The sequence below is a fragment of the Lineus longissimus genome, chromosome 8 (genome assembly GCF_910592395.1).
Source record: "Lineus longissimus chromosome 8, tnLinLong1.2, whole genome shotgun sequence".
NCBI lineage: Eukaryota > Metazoa > Nemertea > Pilidiophora > Heteronemertea > Lineidae > Lineus > Lineus longissimus.
Genome location: NC_088315.1, coordinates 17,473,875 through 17,495,969, shown reverse-complemented (window position 1 = coordinate 17,495,969; position 22,095 = coordinate 17,473,875). Strand labels below are relative to the sequence as shown.

Below are 22,095 nucleotides of genomic sequence, written 5' to 3'. Positions count from 1 at the left end.
AAATATTTGGATAGAATGTCAAAGATAACATTTATATGAAGAACGATGTGTTTCGCATTTCGCTTTTCGATAGTTTTGAGGAGAAGTGATGACACTGGTTTGGGTCTAATTTTCGAAAAGCGTTTTTCTACTCCATATCATCACATATATTTGTGGTTAGCAGTTTAGTATGTTGTCGGTGCTTAATGGACCATCTCAGGGTATCACATGGTTCCATTTGTTGTCATCTAATGGGATATTAATATTTTATTAATTTTGACCGACTACGACTAGTTTTATGACAGGTTTAATTTCGCGTTCGTGGTAAAAAACCTAAAAAAACATGAAAAAATGCGTCTGGTTTTTTGTGGTTAGATGTTCACATGTTTAGAAATCCCATTTTATTTCTATTAAAATGTTTCTTATTTATTGTAACTGTTATTTAATGGGATATTTGATAGTTTTGTGATTTTGAAACCCAGTTTCTAGTTTATTTAGATTAGAAAACGGCTCATTTTCCCATCGATGAGCTTGTTTTGGCACACATATAAGCGCCAATTGGTGTGAGGTATACCGTTCCAATATTGTTGAACACGCAATTTGGCTTAAACTTTACAAACATTTATGATGTTTACATCAATTTTGGAGTCACCTCATAAGAAACAATTTACAGTGCGTATTACCAGTGATTACAACTTGATTATGGATTTTTTCTAACAAATTGCAAACAGATAAGAGTGCATGCAGCTTAATTGCAATTAGCAATTAGCAGCTAATCAACGCATCTGCCTAAATTGTTATATCGTTCTCATCAATATAATTCGTGTTGTATGTATTTGTAACCCGATAAATCATATGTGTACCCCATGTGCAGAGAGAATATTTTTCGTTGTATTTTGGTCGTTCCATCATTGTTTTGCACCTCAGCACAGTTTGTAGCTGAATAAAAATGGCTTCATCATGGCTTCGAGCTAATTGCCCGAGAGAGCTGTGGGATCAAAGGAAACTTGCCGTGACCTTTCTCTTTATTTGAAAGACTCTGATTACACCAAACATTTTTCGGAGGGAACTTATGTATAAAGATAGGACAGCTGGCATCATAACCGAGGCTTAATTGGTTTCAAAACTGCCTAAAAACAGGCCTAAAACTCTTTCCGCCCTACGGCCGAGATATCTCGGTAGTCATAGCAATGACGATCCAAAGCGATCGTCACGCCATCTGCAGCCATCTGCAGCCATTCTACATGAATCAGCTAGATCAGTTAGATCAGCAGACAATATTGAGTGTATTGAGTTTTTCGAAGATGACGTGTCGAGCGTTAAGCGGGAAAATCGCCCAGGGCTGAAAGAGTTTAATGTAAAAACAAACAGATGCAAAAACGTTAATAATGTTATGGAAATGGTAAGGAAATCTTCGCGCTAAAAATGAAAAAAAGAAGATATTAAGACTGATTTTGTTGCTAAAAACTTGATAAATGTGAGTTCACGACATTTCCAAGCAACCGGTATTATTGGCTAGACCTATGGGTTGATAAAAAATAGGGCGATATCCAACAATTCTAGCTGGTTTGCTGATGGCATTAGACGCAGAAACACACTTTTCTGAAATGAACACCCACGTTCCTTACATCAATTGACTTTTTTCTACAGACAATATCTTTCATAAACTTGCTTCGAATCGTTCCACATACAATATATGTCCTTTCTTCATGCAAACATTATTTATCTTCATAGGTTCGACCGAAGCTTGTTGCTATCACGTATTGACAAAATGTTGACAGGACGGAAAAAAGTACGTATATGAAATTCCATTTCGGAGGGGAAAAGGCTATTTCCTTACATATGCCGTTGTAAGAATTCGGGAAGTCACTTAAGGATTCGGGTTCTCACCGGACACGAAATTTTTATTTGTGCGAGATTTTCCACACGTGCTTTTGGCGTCAACCAATCACCGTCTTTGTTTATTTTTGGCAGATATTCCACGGGCTCATTCCGAAACCTTTGGGACGAGTAGGTACATCGATTAAGATAAAATGACAACAAGAAGCTGATTGGTTGAATCCAAGAGCACATGTGGGAAATCTCGTTCAATGAAAAATGTCGCTTCCCGGACGCCATGTAATTATTTATCCTCATGATGTACAGGCTTTATTATATTGAAATATGCACTTGTAAATGAAGACAAATAATGTCTTTAAGCAGTAACATGAAAACAGCATCACTTTATCTAACTATGTAAGTCAAGCTAGTGGTCAAGGAAGTTCAATGGAACCATCGTGCTCTTGTCAACAAATTATTTCAATGATGACAATAGGGGGCTTTTACAAGATAAGTCAGCGCCCATTTATGGCTTAAGGAACTGATACCGAACTGTCTGAGATAGGTTGTCGCATACCGTGAGATATCAATTTTATTCTAAAACGTATCGAATTAAATATCGAATAATGCGGTTTTATATGCTTTTGAAATGTTTCCACATTTTGCACCAACCCAAGCTATATATGTTACTTTCAAACATCAGGAACAGACAAAACAATTCTTCTTAATCAAGGAGTAAGTCGATTTGTGCTGCACTGCTCTTCATAGCTGTAACCGCTGTGAGAATTTACAACCACCCAGAAACTTCTGAGCGGATTTTCACCTTGTCCGATTAAATATTCGTACGCGATATCACTCACGCACAACTAAATTTGGGTGTCGTATGATGTCGGGTATTTTGACTTGTCTTACGTCACTCCCAAGCATGCCGACTTAAAACTGTACCGACTGTGAGTCTCATAAGCACAACGACGGTAGATCAGCATGCGCCGCAAGGTCTTCTCCAGTCCCGTCTTTCGCGAGTTTTTGCAAAGACAATAGGAGAACTGTTGCCGAGACAGAATTGCCAAGATACGACTTTTGAAATTTAACGCTATATTTCCGTTAACGAGCAGAGGCACAAAACTTTGTAGTCGCCAAGACTGTTGTGTCGTGCTCCTGAGTGGTTACACGGCCCAGTTCTTTGCAAGGCTATAGCGCCATCGGGCTTTTGAAGGAGGACTGGTGTGAACAGCGATTCTCTTCAAATCATAAAGCCTGGTGGTGACTTTAGAATGACGATTAAATGTCTAGGGCATTGGCCTCGCATTTGCCTAGCAATGACAATGCCAAAAATATATCAAGCTATAAAACAGTCCCTAAGTTTCAGTGGACTGTGGTCTAACCAATCCAAATGTGAACATGTGGCCGATAGGTTTGTTCAACCTTACATGTACCCGGGGTCATGTATTTATTTATTTATTTATTTATTCAAAAACCCCATGACTGAGGCCATTACAGTACCAATACATAGCAGGACATACAAATATACAATCTTTTAAAAACCAGTTAAATACATTGTACCCAACACCCTAGGGCCAACCCGTCACAAAACATGACCATCGTAGGCCTATGAGGCCTTTACTTAGAGACAAACAAGCTCATGGTTTCTTTGTAGAGGGCGCCAGTGAAATACATCCGTCAGTTGGCAAAAATTGCATAATACATGTACATACATACATGTATAATGTCCGGAAAACAAAAGATTCTTTATGATTATTATGCGCCTTCTGAGCTGTTGACAGCAATGGCCTCTATATATAACCAAAATACTTGTACCATAATCCGTCAGACTACAATAATAGAGCTGGGGAATTTTCCCAGAGGTACATTTACTACTTCTACACCGGAACTAAGAATTATTTACATTATTTACAATTATTTGTCTCTGTAAGCAATTGTCCCCTGTGGCTAGGAATTGCCATTTCAATGTTGACGTTCAGGTTGTATTCCACTTCCCGTTCCCTACAGTTCCGGAACAAACCGCCAGCGTATACTCCAGAGTCTCACCTACCTCGTTTGAAATCGAGAGGCGGAGTATATTGAAAACCACTGGTGCCAGGATGTCAGATGAGGACTAAGAAACATACTAAAGGTCATTATAAGTTGATATCGCAATTTTTATTTTGAAGACTTTACATCTTAATTATTCAATCAAGATCCTTGTAACGTCCTGCGGCGAAGATGAGATAACAACATTACGATTTGCAGCCGGGAAAGGATCCACAGGGCCTCGGTGCCTCCGCGACACATATGCCATAGACCGAAGAGAGCCCTTGAGTCCAGTCACACGTCACACCACCACAGCAGTTGTTGTTACATTGATCACCGGGGTTCCCGCAAGCATCTGAAAAGAAGAGTTCGAAATTTAATCTCCAGTGAACGATGAAGATATATTTACTCTGTTCCAAAAACTTCGTTACCAATTGCGAGGCTTGGAGATAATCCGAGACCACGTGTTAACAAGCATAGCATGACTGAGGTGGCGTCATTCATAATACTGATTGCTACCGTGTCTGATTGACTGAATCATGTCCGTTTATGCAGCGTGATCAACCGTGATCACACGCTTTCCTACGACGCTATTTGGGTTTCGACAAGCAATAATCCCTCTCGACAGTCCTGCCGAAACCTTGACCTTTCACCAGCACCACGTCAATAATGCTGCTCTCTAGTAACAAAACCTACCTGCTTCCTTGGCCATAACAAACACCAGGAGGATGCAAACGGTAAACAACATGTACTTCATTGCGCCTAAAAGGAAGAGAAAAATTGACATATTAGCAAAGTTACGTATCAGGAACTCCACAGCACATTACGACTCCCGACAGCGACTCTGGGATGAAGAGAGATTGATTACTGGTCCAGTGGTGCCATCGACACATATCGGATAGAGATCGAGATAGTAACCCGATTGCCAGGGTTATAATAATGGAGATAACAGCCGACCAGGAATCATACGCTGAGAGGAAAGGCAAACTGTACCGGGGATTCCAGAGCGCGAAGAAATCAGAATAAAGGTCTGCAATCCCTGATATGAATACAAAAATCCAATACGCGCACCATCATTGTTCTGATTGAGCCAACCGCACATTCTCCAGTCGGTCTAGCAGTTCACCGTTTTGAAGCATCGCCAAGCGCGGTTAAAACAAGTCGCTAAGTAACATTCTGAAACACCTTTGTGACAAAGAAGCATCGTTTTCAACGTAGTTTACATCGCGCCTTGTCTTACGACCACTTGTGTTGGTTCAAAATATAGAAACATTTAAAATGCAGTTAAAATCACTTTTAATGCTTAGCTAGAGGGGTTTTATATTTGAAATTGATACTTGTTTCTAATCTAGCGGATTTGTAATTTTTCCCTAAAGTTCAGTGCGACGCCTTGGTCTGAGCGCTATGTGTTAGTGTCACTATCGCGGTGTAAGGTAAGACAAATACCTCCAGAATTCCTCAAACCTGAGTATAAGCCAAGTTTACCCACTCGCCGAGTATCACAGAGTGCGTTCAAAACTTTAATTATTTCAATATTTTTTTCCTGTTTCATTAGAAAATTTTACTTCTAAAAGCTTTTGATGATTTTTAAAGTCTGTTTTTACTGTTATATGTAGGCTTATAAGAAAAACACGATTTTCTTGAATCTTTGCCAACAAAAGAGTCAATGAATTCCTGCGTGCCAATTTCTTTCCCGTTCGCCGAAGCCGAGGGAATTCCGCGACATCATTTTGAGTAAACCTCGCCAAAAGGGTCGCTGAGGGCAGTGAAGGAAGTGTTGCTTTGTTGAGATTAGGGGGCTAATTAATGCCTTGCAAATTATGCCTATTCTTTCCCATTTTTTTTGTTTTGTTCGAAGCCACGTTAGGAAAAGATGACGATTGTACGCAGTGTATTTTTACGTTTTCAAAGAATAACAAGTGACGAGGTTTTTGGGCTCTCCCCGATTCGCAAAGCAAAAAGGAACAATCTATATCTAGATCAATGGCTCCAATCAGCGGCACACTAGTGCATCGGTCCACATGCGAGAAGCGACGCATGGATGACTAATTCGGTTCAAATCGGAGTCAACATCGGAATAACATAACAATTCAATCAGGTTTTGAATATTTCCTATTTTTTGCAATTTGGTCATGGAAACTCCTTTTGTAGAATAAGTGATTGGGCTGCCGATACCTTGGTAAAATTGCCCTGAATAATGCCAATGGCTCTTTATGCAAAAAATGCGGACCTCTGTCTATGAAAATGAGGAGAGCTTCGTACACAACCTCTTGCGATGGTGCCGACTCTTTGATCCTATCTCTATGGTAGTCACGCGGTGGTGATTCAAACTTGACAATGTTTTTTTGCACACGATTTCGCTCATTCTAAAATGTACTTTTGCAGTTGTTCAGAGAAAGAGTAACAGCCATATTGTGTGTCACCGTCATCCCTTCAACACGACTGCGACAAGCGCGTCTGGTTTGGCCTATGCACGAACGATTTCGCGCACGAATAAACCAATTCTGTTTCTGAACAACCACCGTGGTAGTTTCGAAGATAAATGTGGGCGAAAAGCACTAACCTTAGAAATCGAGAGCCTTTGCAGGGAAGATTCGTGATGATGTGTCCGTTCTGCTTGGAGTCCAATGCAAGATTGTTGGAAGCCTGGCTGGGTCTGGTATTTGAAGCCCGATCAAGGTAGGTTTGTTCCGGATGCGCAAAGGGTGTCTGCGCAGAAAGGTGTTGACTTAGTAAAATGTCACATGTCATCCGTCGACCTTCGATTTTATTTTGATAGGGGTCTTCCGCCATCGATCAATATGTTCATCACGCGAATGAGTTATCAGATATGCATGAAGTGTGAAACAGGACAGCTGCACATCGTGCTCTTGTCAACAAATTCTTACAATGATGACAACAGGGGACTTTTACAAGGTAAGTCAGCTCCCATCCATGGCTTAAGGAATTGATACCGAACTGTTTGAGATCGGTCGTCGATTACCGTGAGATATCAATTTCATTCTAAAACGTATCGAATTAAATATCGAATAATGTGGTTTTAGATGCTTTTGAAATGTTTCCACATTTTGCACCAACCCAAGCGGTTATGGTTTAAGGAATTGAACCCGAGGCGGAGGACCTTGGTTGAGTTACCAAGACACTCGAGGGTGGAGCTAAAATACAGTCCAAACCCGAGCCGACAGGCGAGGGTTTGGACGAAATTTTAGCTCCACCCGAGAGTGTCTTGGTAACTCAACCAAGGTCCGAAGCCGAGGGTTCAATTTCTATTCTAAAATACCTCAAACTTAAAAAGATAGGCCACGAAATAACTTGAATATGTGCGAATTTGGCAAATTCCATCCATCGCCTGCCCGGAGCGCCGGTAGCGCCGTTGTTTACATTATGTTACGGCAGCGCGTATAGGAAGTCCGGATCGGCTCGCTCAAGTGACGCTAAAATCCGCGCGAATGGGCTATTTGGAGCGTTTTTCTCAGCAAATATGTGTAGTGCTCATTAAAAAACTTAGGGTGGTTGATGCTTCCTTGGCTGATTTGTGTTTGAAGCAGTGTTTTGAGAGCCTCAAACTTCTGAAGTGAGCTGTGTGCATGGTTCCACATTTTAGTGCAACCCGAGGGAACTTTGGTAGAGCATCTTGGTTGCGTGTCCAAAACACTCCACTCTCAGAACGAGGCTTATGCATTTTCCATTTAAAAGTTGACTTTACGGTACCAAGGTATTTTAGAATGTCTTACCCAAACCTCTGGTGAAAACGAGGCTATATACCATTATGAAAATGACATATTCTCACTCGGGTGTCTTAGAATATCGCTCCCATTCATGGCTATTTTGCGTCGCAAAATACGTACCTCAATGATATAATCACCAGAAAAAGAAACTGCGCATCACTGCTTATCACACCAAATATATATGTTACTTTCAAACATCAGGAACAGACAAAACAATTCTTCTTAATCAAGGAGTAAGTCGATTTGTGCTGCACTGCTCTTCATAGCTGTAACCGCTGTGAGAATTTACAACCACCCAGAAACTTCTGAGCGGATATTCACGGTGTCTGATCAAATATTCCTATGCGATATCGCTCATGCACAACTAAATTTGGGTGTCGTATGATGTCGGGTGATTACCCAACACGCTGTAACCCCTGCTACCTGCAGTGCCTGAATAACTTCAGGAGTAATCAACACGTGTAGTTATGCATGAGCGAAACCGCGTACGCATAAAATAATTTCGTCTTTGATTGGAGCTTAGAGTAACCAGCCTAAAGGATTGGAGACCGTGTACGGTCGCACATGGCTTTTAGCTTCAAACCTTTCAGACATCCTACCAAGGTAACCGCCATACAAATATGGTTGTGTCTTCTTTACACCACAGATAAACCCCGCACATTAAAGAGATCCAGTCGTGGCACAACAGTAGTATGGTATGTTTTCGAGCTCCAATGTGGTGGATCCGTGTGGTGGATCCATGATTTATGCGGGAAATTCAAGATTCGTCTAAAAATAGATTCTAGGCAGGAAATTAAAAAATAGTTCTCAGATGGATAAAAGTTGCGTGTTTTTTTTTGAAAATTCGAAAACCGCCAAGAGGCAGAACGTTAATTTTCTCGACAAAGAGACCGTCCGCTCGGCGGTGGCTTGTTGCCGCGGCCGGCGAACCGGAGCTAGGGCGAGATTTGTTTTCGGGGTCGGTGAAGGGTGACGGCCGGCGAACCGGAGACGAGTCGAGCATGCTGCTGGGCGCTGGGCGGCCGGCCGACAGACTCGGAGATGGCACGAACTGCCCGAAGTTGAAAAACAGCAGGGAACACTTCCTCGACTTGGGACTCGCCTGACTGCTACGGCCGAGCCGCCTTCACCGCCGACTCGTCTCGCACGGGCACGGGCCTCGCTCCCTCGGAGCACACGCGGGCCGGTCGCCCCGGCCCCGCGCGATTGACGAGAAGCGCAATAGAGTACGGGGCGCTGCACTCTCGGCCTTTCGCCGGATCCACCGCTGCTTCTCCGACCGAGGCTTTCCTTCATTGGCGAGTTCCTCGCAAGGGCACGGGTCTTGCACACTCGCCTGCCTCCCAGGCGGGTATCCCGGCCGGTGCTGTTTCATGGGGGGGGGGGGGGGGGGGCGCCGTACTCTCCACTCATAGCCAGATTCTGCCGCGGCTTTTCCCACCGAGGATTTCCTTCTTGACGTCGACCTGTCTCGCGCGAGCACCGGCCTCGCCACCTCGCCTGATTCTCGGGCGGGTTGCCCGGCCGGTGAAGATTGTCGAGTTGCGACAGACAGAGTACGGGGCTCCGTACTCGCGGCTTTTAGGCCGATTCTGGCGCGGTGGCCTCTGACTGAGGTTTTCCTCAATCGATTCACGAGATTTGACAGAGTACGGGGTTTCGTACTCGTGGCTCTTAGGCAGATTCTGCCTTGGCCTTTGTCGACCAAGTCACCTTCAACGAGACACTCCCCGCACTCGCACTGCCCTGCCCTTCCCTGCCGGACCCGCCGAGTTTTGCAATGTTGACAACTTAATTGGGCGGGCGCAACAAGTGAATAGTACGTCTGTTTTTATCGACATCCATTGTGAATGTGATGAAAATAGATGCACTACAAAGGGCTTTATGTAGAAGATTTGCTGGTAGAATTATTACCCCATGCAGGTGTTCATTTCTGGTTGGTAGTTCTTGTGTACAAACTTGGCCGACTCAATGACGCTCTTGGGTAGATCAAAGATTAGTTTTGGGTAGATGTCTTCATCCTGGTGCTTCCAATATATGGTTACATGTTTTCAGTTAGTGCAAGGGCACAATGTATGCGGAGACTACACTAATTATCATCAATTATCTAAATACCACATTTTACCACAGACATGAGGGCATTAGTCATCATAGCCATCCATAGGTCTCATGCTCTAAACAAATATTGCATAACAGACAGGCCGTCCCAATGACCTTTCTTGTATAATAGCATTCCGCGAAGTTACTATTTATAGCTCACAAGGTCATTTGCATAAGATATTGATGACGTTTTAGTCACGTGACAGTCGGACATCGACACTTATTTCTACGCATTTGAGCTTATTTCAAAGTCAATCATCTTTGACCCTGCATTGTTTTTAGCATGAATGATACCATAGAGTCAGAGAGAGAAATATTCAGAACAATTATGTAGTATTTCCAACACTCGGACATGTGCCAGATATTGAATCTGACTGCCCTAGTTAGAAAGCCTGAATCCATTACGAAACCGCATGTTTGTCCGACATTGCCTGTAATTCAGCGATGGGGAAATAGAGGGCAGCAGCTGCAGTGACGTCATCTTCGCGGAATGCTATTGCTGCATGAAGCAAATTGTGAAGTAAATGTCGAGAAAATTAACTTTTTGCCTCTTGGCGGTTTTCGAATTTTAAAAAAAAACGCGGCCACTTTTATCCATTTGAGAACTACTTTTTGAATTTCCCGCCTAGAATCTTTTTTTAGACGAATCTGGAATTTCCCGCCTAAATCATGGATCCACCACACGGATCCACCACATTGGAGCTCGAAAACAACATACCATACCACTCACAACATCTTTATTTAGACTAGCTGAACGTAGTAAAGATAGCTATATTGGTGATAACCTCTTGTGCCTTGTCATTGACTGGAGGCTGTAATGTTATGCAACGTTATGCAATGTTACCCAGTTGCCAAGCCCACATAATCAACTACCTGAAGGGAAATCGAAACTGCTAAGATTTGTCAAATGAAGCTTATTCCCGCCTTAGATTTTAACCGGGCAGTTCAAAACTCCCAATTTTTATAAACGTTTCATGATAGGTTTCCTTTAAGTGATTTCTATCCCGGGATCTTCCGTAAAAAGAAATGTATAGCCTGAATATAGATAGCCCTCAACAAAATAAACACCTCCTCCTTGTCCCTAATCTTTCCATTGAATGATTTTGACTTGTCTGACGTCACTCCCAAGCATGCCGACTTAAAAATGTACCGACTGTGAGTCTCATAAGCACAACGACGGTAGATCAGCAAGCGCCGCAAGGTCTTCTCCAGTCCCGTCTCTCGCGAGTTTTTGCAAAGACACCAGGAGAACTTTGGCTGAGACGGAATTGCCAAGATACGACTTTTGAAATTTAACGCTATATTTCCGTTAACGAGCAGAGGCACAAAACTTTGCAGTCGCCAAGGCTGTTGCGTCGTGCTCCTGAGTGGTTACACGGCCCAGTTCTTTGCAGGGCTATGGCGCCATCGGGCTTTTGAAGGAGGACTGGTGTTAACAGCGATTCTCTACATATCATAAAGACTGGTGGTGACTTTGGAATGACGATTAAATGTCTAGGGCATTGGCCTCGCATTTGCCCAGCCTAATACCAGTAGGCACCACGGGTGGCGCTAAAGCGGCCACTGCCGGGGGCCTAATTCTAAACGATTTTAACTGTTAGTTTTTCATATGAGTTGTCTCTTTCATTCATAAATTACACGAATTTGGTCGGCGTTATTGCAGATTTATCTCGGTAAAATATTTCATGATAAAAATGGACGAACATACTCTGTATTATACGTTGACACCATGTATTAGCTCCCGATATGAGGCCAGTGTATTGCTTCATTGATTTTTGTAATGACTGCCTTCATAGTTTTTCAAGGCGGTAAAATTTTAATCGAAGGGCTGAAAGCTGAATATTGAAACGACTACGGTTGCGTTTTGGTCCGTAAGATTGCTTTTATTTTAAATGACAACTATACCTTCGTCATCCCCAAGTTTTAAGATATGTATCCAATCTTTTGCAAGAGAAGATCAAGTTCGTAAAGGTGTTTTTGTTGACAATTTTCATGTTGAAATCTCGCTGTTTACATTTTCTGGTTCGTCCACTATTTAGTATGTCATGTGACCTCGTGCTTTTTCATGGGTTAGTTCAATGCGTATACCTGGCAAATGGCAATTGCAATGACAATGTGCCAAAAGTAAATCAAACTATAAAACAGTACCTAAGTTTAATCAGTGGACTGTGATCTAACCAATCCAAATGTGAACTTGTGGCCGATAGGTTTGTTCAACCTTACATGTACCCGGGGTCATGAATATTCACATGACATTGATTTTTCAGCGTAATTAAGACGTAATTACTCCGACCGGTCATTAACAACAAAAAGGATCTTGATATACTCATATGCGTCGACGCCATTCATATTCACCCCGACTACGTCAAACAGGCCTCATCGAAAGGACGGATTGTGACGGAACGAACGGAAAATGATGGAACATGATAAACTCGCCCCTATTACAAAGATCTATTCCAGTTCGATTGAGGGCTGGTGGGAGATAATGGCATGGTTTCTTTGTAGAGTGCGCCAGTGTCCGTCCGTCAGTTGGCAAAAAGTGCATAATACATGTACGTACATACATACATTCATGTATAATGTCAGGAAAACAAAAGATTCTTTATGATTATTATGCGCCTTCTGAGCTGTTGACAGCCATGGCCTCTTTCTATAACCAAATACTTGTAAGATAATCCGTCAGACTACAATAATAGAGCTGGGGAATTTTCCCAGAGGTACATTTACTACTTCTACACCGGAACTAAGAATTATTTACATGACGTCGCTTTGTCTCTGTAAGCAATTGTCCCCTGAGGCTAGGAATTGCCATTTCAATGTTGACGTTTAGGTTGTATTCCACTTCCCGTTCCCTACAGTTCCGGAACAAACCGCCAGCGTATACTCCAGAGTCTCACCTACCTCGTTTGAAATCGAGAGGCGGAGTATATTGAAAACCACTGGTGCCAGGATGTCAGATGAGGACTAAGAAACATACTAAAGGTCATTATAAGTTGATATCGCAATTTTTATTTTGAACACTTTACATCTTAATTATTCAATCAAGATCATTGTAACATCCTGCGGCGAAGATGAGATAATAACATTACGATTGGCAGCCGGGAAAGGATTCACAGGGCCTCGGTGCCTCCGCGACACATATGCCATAGACCGTAGGGAGCCCTTGATCCCAGTCACACGTAAAACCACCACAGCAGTCGTTGTTACAATGATCACCGGAGTTCCCGCAAGCATCTGAAAAAAAGAGTTCGAAATTTAATCTCCAGTGAACGATGAAGATATATTAACTCTGTTCCAAAAACTTCGCTATACGTATACATGATTGGTAAACTGGGCCAGTGAATCACTAAGCAACGGTTACCAATTGCGAGGCTTGGAGATAATCCGAGACCACGTGTTAACAAGCATAGCATGACTGAGGTGGCGCCATTCATAATACTGATTGCTACCGTGTCTGATTGACTGAATCATGTCCGTTTATGCAGCATGATCAACCGTGATCACACGCTTTCCTACGACGCTATTTGGGTTTCGACAAGCAATAATCCCTCTCGACAGTCCTGCCGAAACTTTGACCTTTCACCAGCACCACGTCAATAATGCTGCTCTCTAGTAACAAAACCTACCTGCTTCCTTGGCCATAACAAACACCAGGAGGATGCAAACGGTAAACAACATGTACTTCATTGCGCCTAAAAGGAAGAGAAAAATTGACATATTAGCAAAGTTACGTATCAGGAACTCCACAGCACATTACGACTCCCGACAGCGCCTCTGGGACGAACAGAGATTGATCACTGGTCCAGTGGTGCCATCGACACATATCGGATCGAGATCGAGATAGTAACCCGATTGCCAGGGTTATAATAATGGAGATAACAGCCGACCAGGAATCATACGCTGAGAGGAAAGGCAAACTGTACCGGGTGATTCCAGAGCGCGAAGAAATCAGAATAAAGGTCTGCAATCCCTGATATGAATACAAAAATCCAATACGCGCACGATCATTGTTCTTATTGAGCCAACCGCACATTCTCCAGTCGGTCTAGCAGTTCACCGTTTTGAAGCATCGCCAAGCGCGGTTAAAACAAGTCGCTAAGTAACATTCTGAAACACCTTTGTGACAAAGAAGCATCGTTTTCAACGTAGTTTACATCGCGCCTTGTCTTACGACCACTTGTGTTGGTTCAAAATATAGAAACATTTAAAATGCAGTTAAAATCACTTTTAATGCTTAGCTAGAGGGGTTTTATATTTGAAATTGATACTTGTTTCTAATCTAGCGGATTTGTCATTTTTCCCTAAAGTTCAGTGCGACGCCTTGGTCTGAGCGCTGTGTGTTAGTGTCACCATCGCGGTGTAAGGTAAGACAAATACCCCCAGAATTCCTCAAACCTGAGTATAAGCCAAGTTTACCCACTCGCCGAGTATCACAGAGTGCGTTCAAAACTTTAATTATTTCAATATTTTTTTTCCTGTTTCATTAGAAAATTTAACTTCTAAAAGCTTTTGATGATTTTTAAATTCTGTTTTTACTGTTATATGTAGGCTTCTAAGAAAAACACGATTTTCTTGAATCTTTGCCAACAAAAGAGTCAATGAATTCCTGCGCGCCAATTTCTTTCCCGCTCGCCGAAGCCGAGGGAGTTCCGCGACGTCATTTTGAGTAAACCTCGCCAAAAGGGTCGCTGAGGGCAGTGAAGGAAGTGTTGCTTTGTTGAGATTAGGGGGCTAATGCCTTGCAAATTATGCCTATTCTTTCCCATTTTTTTTTGTTTTGTTCGAAGCCACGTTAGGAAAAGATGACGATTGTACGCAGTGTATTTTTACATTTTCAAAGAATAACAAGTGACGAGGTTTTTGGGCTCTCCCCGATTCGCAAAGCAAAAAGGAAAAATCTCGATCTAGATCGATGGCTCCAATCAGCGCCACACTAGCGCATCGGTCCAAATGGGAGGAGTGACGCGTGGATGACTAATTCGGTTCAAATCGGAGTCAACATCGGAATAACATAACAATTCAATCAGGTTTTGAATATGTGACCCGCTCTACCAAAACTAGGCGCTTGTCGCATCTAAACTTGACAGGTTGATACGGACTTGTTGTTCATTTCCCTATTGTAGACCTTTTGTGAAATGTGACCAAATCAGTTTGTAATAGATTTCACAAAAGGTCTACAATAGGGAAATGAACAACAAGTCCGTATCAACCTGTCGAGTTCAGATGCGACAAGCGCCTAGTTTTGGTAGAGCGAGTCACATATTTCCTATTTTTTGCAATTTGGTCATGGAAACTCCTTTTGTAGGATAGGTGATTGGGCTGCCGACAGCTTGATAAAAGTACCCTGAATAATGCCAATGGCTCTTTATGCAAAAAATGGGGACCTCTGTCTATGAAAATGAGGAGAGCTTCGTACACAAGCTCTTGCCATGGTGCCGACTCTTTGATCCTATCTCTATGGTAGTCACGCGGTGGTGATTCAAACTTGACAATGTTTTTTTGCACGCGATTTCGCTCATTCCAAAATGTACTTTTGCAGTTGTTCAGAGAAAGAGTAACAGCTTAATTGTGTGTCAACGTCACCCCTTCAACACGACTGCGACAAGCGCGTCTGGATAGGCCTATGCACGAACGATTTCGCGCACGAATAAACCAATTCTGTTTTTGAACAACCACCGTGGTAGTTTCGAAGATAAATGTGGGCGAAAAGCACTAACCTTAGAAATCGAGAGCCTTTGCAGGGAAGATTCGTGATGATGTGTCCGTTCTGCTTGGAGTCCAATGCAAGATTGTTGGAAGCCTGGCTGGGTCTGGTATTTGAAGCCCGATCAGGGTAGGTTTGTTCCGGATGCGCAAAGGGTGTCTGCGCAAAAAGTTGTTAACTTAGTAAACTGCCACATGTCATCCGTCGACTTTCGCTCGATTTCATTTTGACAGGGGTCTGCCGCCATCGATCAAGATGTTCATCACGCGAATGAGTTATCAGATATGCCGGTGTGAAACAGGACAGCTGCACTTAATCTCTTTATTTGCTTCAAATATTTAATCCATCACTTTCAGGAGTTTAAGTCAACAGCCGAAATAAAGGCCAGATAGAGAGGTCAATATTATTGTCACAATTGGTTGAATCCAAGGGCACGTGTGGGAAATCTCCATCATAGAAAAATGTCGCTTCCCAAACACCATGTAATTTATCCTCATGAGGTACAGGCTTTATTATATTAAAATATGCACTCGAAAATGAAGACAAATAACGTCTTCAAGCAATAACATGAAAACAGCATCACTTTATCTAACTATGTAAGTCAAGCTAGTGGTCAAGGAAGTTCAATGGAACCATCGTGCTCTTGTCAACAAATTCTTACAATGATGACAACAGGGGGCTTTTACAAGGTAAGTCAGATCCCATCCATGGCTTAAGGAATTGATACCGAACTGGTTGAGATCGGTCGTCGCATACCGTGAGGTATCAATTTCTATTCTAAAACGTATCGAATAAAGTGGTTTTAGATGCTTTTGAAATGTTTCCACATTTTGCACCAACCCAAGCGGTTACGGTTGTTTTTTTATCCAAACCTTTTGTGAAAACGAGGCTATATACCATTATGAAAATGACATATTCTCACTCGGGTGTCTTAGAATATCACTCCCATTCATGGCTATTTTGCGTCGCAAAATACGTACCTCAATGATATAATCACCAGAAAAAGAAACTGCGCATCACTGCTTATCACCCCAAATATTAATGTTACTTTCAAACATCAGGAACAGACAAAACAATTCTTCTTAATCAAGGAGTAAGTCGATTTGTGCTGCACTGCTCTTCATAGCTGTAACCGCTGTGAGAATTTACAACCACCCAGAAACTTCTGAGCGGATATTCACGGTGTCCGATCTAATATTCCTATGCGATATCGCTCGTGCACAACTAAATTTGGGTGTCGTATGATGTCGGGTGATTACCTAACACGCTGTAACCCCTGCTACCTGCAGTGCCTGAATAACTTCAGGAGTAATCAACACGTGTAGTTATGCATGAGCGAAACCGCGTACGAATAAAATAATTTCGTCTTTGATTGGAGCTTAGAGTAACCAGCCTAAAGGATTGGAGACCGTGTACGGTCGCACATGGCTTTTAGCTTCAAACCTTTCAGACATCCTACCAAGGTAACCGCCATACAAATATGGTTGTGTCTTCTTTACATCACAGAGAAACCCCGCACATTAAAGAGATCCAGTCGCGGCACAACAGTAGTATGGTATGTTTTCGAGCTCCAATGTGGTGGATCCGTGTGGTGGATCCATGATTAATGAGGGAAATTCAAGATTCGTCTAAAAATAGATTCTAGGCAGGAAATTCAAAAAATAGTTCTCAGATGGATAAAAGTTGCCGTGTTTTTTTTGAAAATTCGAAAACTGCTAAGAGGCAGAACGTTAATTTTCTCGACAAAGAGACCGTCCGCTCGGCGGTGGCTTGTTGCCGCGGCCGGCGAACCGGAGCTAGGGCTAGATTTGGTTTCGGGGTCGGTGAAGGGTGCCGGGGTATTTCTCGACAAAAAAAACCCCGGCCGCTCGGTCGCGGCTAATTGCCACGGCCGGCGAACCGGACACGAGTCGAGCATGCTGCTAGGCGCTGGGCGGCCGGCCGACAGACTCGGAGATGGCACGAACTCCCGAAGTTGAAAAACAGCAGGGAACACTTCCTCGACTTGGGACTCGCCTGACTGCTACGGCCGAGCCGCCTTCACCGCCGACTCGTCTCGCACGGGCACGGGCCTCGCGCCCTCGGACCACACGCGGGCCGGTCGCCCCGGCCATGCGCGATTGAGGAGAAGCGCAATAGAGTACGGGGCGCTGCACTCTCGGCCTTTCGCCGGATCCACCGCTGCTTCTCCGACCGAGGCTTTCCTTCATTGGCGAGTTCCTCGCAAGGGCACGGGTCTTGCACACTCGCCTGCCTCCCAGGCGGGTATCCCGGCCGGTGCTGTTTCATGGGGGGGGGGGGGGGCGCCGTACTCTCCACTCATAGCCAGATTCTGCCGCGGCTTTTCCCACCGAGGGTTTCCTTCTTGACGTCGACCTGTCTCGCGCGAGCACCGGCCTCACCACCTCGCCTGATTCTCGGGCGGGTTGCCCGGCCGGTGAAGATTGTCGAGTTGCGACAGACAGAGTACGGGGCTCCGTACTCGCGGCTTTTAGGCCGATTCTGCCGCGATACCCTCTCTGACCGAGGTTTTCCTCAATCGATTCACGAGATTTGACAGAGTGCGGGGTTTCGTACTCGTGGCTCTTAGGCAGATTCTGCCTTGGCTTTTCCGAACAAGTCACCGCCGAGTTTTGCAATGTTGACAACTTAATTGGGCGGGCGCAACAAGTGAATAGTACGTCTGTTTTTATCAACATTCATGGCGAATGTGATGAAAATAGATGCACTACAAAGGGCTTTATGTAGAAGATTTGCTGGTTGAATTATTACCCCATGCAGGTGTTCATTTCTGGTTGGTAGTTCTTGTGGGTAGTTGATAAAGTATGGAATTAGTGAAACCTTGGAAACACTGATAAACCTTGTAATATTCAATGTAAACCATGGAATCACTGTGCAAATAGCGCGGGAAATCGGGTGCGTTCCTTCCACGATTTATACCCTCCCAACTGACAGTCTCGTCCCAGCTGACTTTATTGATAGCAATTTGCAAGTTAGTTCAGAAGCCAACATTTTTAATGTGGAGGATGACGTCATCGATTGGCAATGCGCTGTTGTCGTTAAAATATTTTATTTCTCTTCAATGGAAGCAAAAATTAGTTTTTATGATTGTTTTGTATTCCATAGACGATAAAGTATTATGCTCGGTACTAGATGCACGAGATCATAGGACAAACACACACGTGAATAAAAAAAAAACCGCTTAGAACTGGTGACGTCACAAAGATCTCTGCATCCCTCGATGCGTACTGGAAGATGTAAGAAATCGCTCACGGCGAAGGAAATTTTCATCCGCAAACTTCGGTAATAAACATACATGACTAGGCTTCTTTTATTCATCGTTTGTTATAAAATATCAGTCAATCATAGACAATTAGGCCTAGACATAGTCGTCAACCTTATCCATGCATAATGCATGACAGGCCCCCAACTTCCCAAGCAACTCGTCCGATCGAAAAGCAAGACATGGCCATGGCCATGGCAGCATGGCTGATGATGCACCTCATGACCTGTACGCTGTCTGTACGCTGTCTGTACGCACGGATCGGATGCGATAACCTGAATTACATTGCATGGATGGTATTGGTCCATATTATGGGTGTGTGGTGGGCGTGTCTTCCCATATTTGGGAGATCAGTACTGTACACTGGAGGCGAGGTACAACTGGGTTGTTCTAAAATATAGACTATTAAATCGGATATGCGACAGATTTCTAAATTACCATAAAATTCCGATCTGATCATGTAAGAATAAGCTCCAAATGTTGATTCGTAACCACGTTAGGTTCGAATGGCATTATTTCATGTTTTTATGCATTTTAAGGAGTGTTTCCAAGGTTTATCAGTGTTTCCAAGGTTTCACTAATTCCATACTTTATCACCTACCGTTCTTGTGTATAAACTTGGCCGACTCAATGACGCTCTTGGGTAGATCAAAGATTGGTTTTGGGAAGATGTCTTCATCCTGGTGCTTCCAATACTTGGTTACATGTTTTCAGTTAGTGCAAGGGCACAATGTATGCGGAGACTACACTAATTATCATCAATTATCTAAATACCACATTTTACCACAGACATGAGGGCATTAGTCATTATAGCCATCCATAGGTCTCATGCTCTAAACAAATATTGCATAACAGACAGGCCGTCCCAATGACCTTTCTTGTATAATTGCTGCATGAAGCAAATTGTGAAGTAAATGTCGAGAAAATTAACTTTTTGCCTCTTGGCGGTTTTCGAATATTCAAAAAAAACGCGGCCACTTTTATCCATTTGAGAACTATTTTTGGAATTTCCCGCCTAGAATCTATTTTTAGACGAATCTTGAATTTCCCGCCTAAATCATGGATCCACCACACGGATCCACCACATTGGAGCTCGAAAACAACATACTATACCACTCACAACATCTTTATTTAGACTAGCTGAACGTAGTAAAGATAGCTATATTGGTGATAACCTCTTGTGCAGTTCATTGACTGGAGGCTGTAATGTTATGCAACGTTATGCAATGTTACCCAGTTGCCAAGCCCACATAATCAACTACCTGAAGGTAAATCGAAACTGCTAAGATTTGTCAAATGAAGCTTATTCCCGCCTTAGATTTTAACCGGGCAGTTCAAAACTCCCCATTTTTATAAACGTTTCATGATAGGTTTCCTTTAAGTGATTTCTATCCCGGGATCTTCCGTAAAAAGAAATGTATAACCTCAATACAGATAGCCCTCAACAAAATAAACACTTCCTCCTTGTCCCTAATCTTTCCATTGACTGATTTTGACTTGTCTGACGTCACTCCCAAGCATGCGGACTTAAAAATGTACAGCACAACGACGGTAGATCAGCAAGCGCCGCAATGTCTTCTCCAGTCCCGTCTCTCGCGAGTTTTTGCAAAGACAATAGGAGAACTTTGGCTGAGACGGAATTGCCAAGATACGACTTTTGAAATTGAACGCTATATTTCCGTTAACGAGCAGAGGCACAAAACTTTGTAGTCGCCAAGGCTGTTGCGTCGTGCTCCTGAGTGGTTACACGGCCCAGTTCTTTGCAAGGCTATGGCGCCATCGGGCTTTTGAAGGAGGACTGGTGTTAACAGCGATTCTCTACATATCATAAAGCCTGGTGGTGACTTTGGAATGACGATTAAATGTCTAGGGCATTGGCCTCGCATTTGCCCAGCCTAATACCAGTAGGCACCACGGGTGGCGCTAAAGCGGCCACTGCCGGGGCCTAATTCTAAACGATTTTAACTGTTAGTTTTTCATATGAGTTGTCTCTTTCATTCATAAGTTACACGAATTTGGTCGTCGTTATGCACTTGCAGATTTATCTCGGTAAAATATTTCATGATAAAAATGGACGAACATACTCTGTATTATACGTTGACACCATGTATTAGCTCCCGATATGAGGCCAGTGTATTGCTTCATTGATTTTCGTAATGACTGCCTTCATAGGTTTTCAAGGCGGTAAAATTTTAATCGAAGGGCTGAAAGCTGAATATTGAAACGACTACGGTTGCGTTTTGGTCCGTAAGATTGCTTTTATTTTTAATGACAACTATACCTTCGTCATCCCCAAGTTTTAAGATATGTAGGCCTATCCAATCTTTTGCAAGAGAAGATCAAGTTCCTTGGTCAACTTGTAGCCTTAAGTAAAGCGCCATGCAAACTCCCGTGGACGGTATTCAGACTCAGGTACCTATCCATGCAGGACAGAACTACCCGCAGTAAGGAGTGCATTGGCTATGTTCCCTTGCTCAGGGACACGTTATATAAATATCATCTATCGGATTACTTAGAACTAGCCGCCACGGACCCAGCTCTTTTCCCTCACAAATCCGTCTGGAAATCGACTGTACGATTAGCCATAGAGACTCATGAAAATGTTAACTTCGTGTCCGCGTGTAACAAGGACTGCGAACTAACCAGAATTCTGAACATTGAGAAAACGTTGGACTTTCCGTCCCTCCTCTGGCTGTCCGCCCAAAAGGACCCGAGGAGTAAACATAGATATGCTTTTCTTGCAAAGCTGAACACATTTGTCATATTGCAAGAGCCTATATATTGCTCACATTGTAAAAGCGCATACACGGACACACCACGACATCTCTTCTGCGAGTGCTCGGGTCTCGCGGTAAAGCGAGACCTATTCTGGGAAAGAGCCGTAGACGAATGCTCCGTAGAGGTGTCCGCGGCACTGTGGAACATGAATGACAATGATCTAACAGAGACATTGCTAGGTAAGCAAATACCTGGCTGCGACCTAGAAGACAACATGTCATTGCTGCAAATTGCAGCGGAGTGCTGGTATTAACCAGCTCACTCAATTAATTACCAAATTACCTGTAAATAATGCACTCACTCCTCATACACTCTGTTAAATTTATTGTATACTATTTTGTATATCTTCTTCTGCATAGGAGGAATAAATAAATATATATATGTCATGTGACCTCGTGCTTTTTCATGGGTTAGTTCAATGCGTATACCTGGCAAATGGCAATTGCAATGACAATGTGCCAAAAGTAAATCAAACTATAAAACAGTACCTAAGTTTAATCAGTGGACTGTGATCTAACCAATCCAAATGTGAACTTGTGGCCGATAGGTTTGTTCAACCTTACATGTACCCGGGGTCATGAATATTCACATGACATTGATTTTTCAGCGTAATTAAGACGTAATTACTCCGACCGGTCATTAACAACAAAAAGGATCTTGATATACTCATATGC

The 22,095-nt window shown here is 43.1% G+C and overlaps 1 protein-coding gene and 2 long non-coding RNA genes across 4 annotated transcripts in view; all 3 read right to left on the bottom strand.

Moving 5' to 3' along the window:
- Positions 1 to 22,095, bottom strand: part of LOC135491993 (uncharacterized) — a 147,896-nt gene that overhangs the window by 11,690 nt on the left and 114,111 nt on the right. The gene's annotated exons all lie outside the window — the stretch shown is intronic.
- LOC135493055 (uncharacterized) lies at positions 3,936 to 6,500 on the bottom strand. Its single transcript, XR_010448176.1, has 3 exons — positions 6,392 to 6,500; positions 4,525 to 4,590; positions 3,936 to 4,183 (listed from the first exon to the last, which is right to left on the bottom strand). It is a non-coding gene; the product is annotated as an uncharacterized LOC135493055 (long non-coding RNA).
- On the bottom strand, positions 12,643 to 15,481 carry LOC135492762 (uncharacterized). The gene is made up of 3 exons (XR_010448118.1): positions 15,374 to 15,481; positions 13,283 to 13,348; positions 12,643 to 12,890 (listed from the first exon to the last, which is right to left on the bottom strand). It is a non-coding gene; the product is annotated as an uncharacterized LOC135492762 (long non-coding RNA).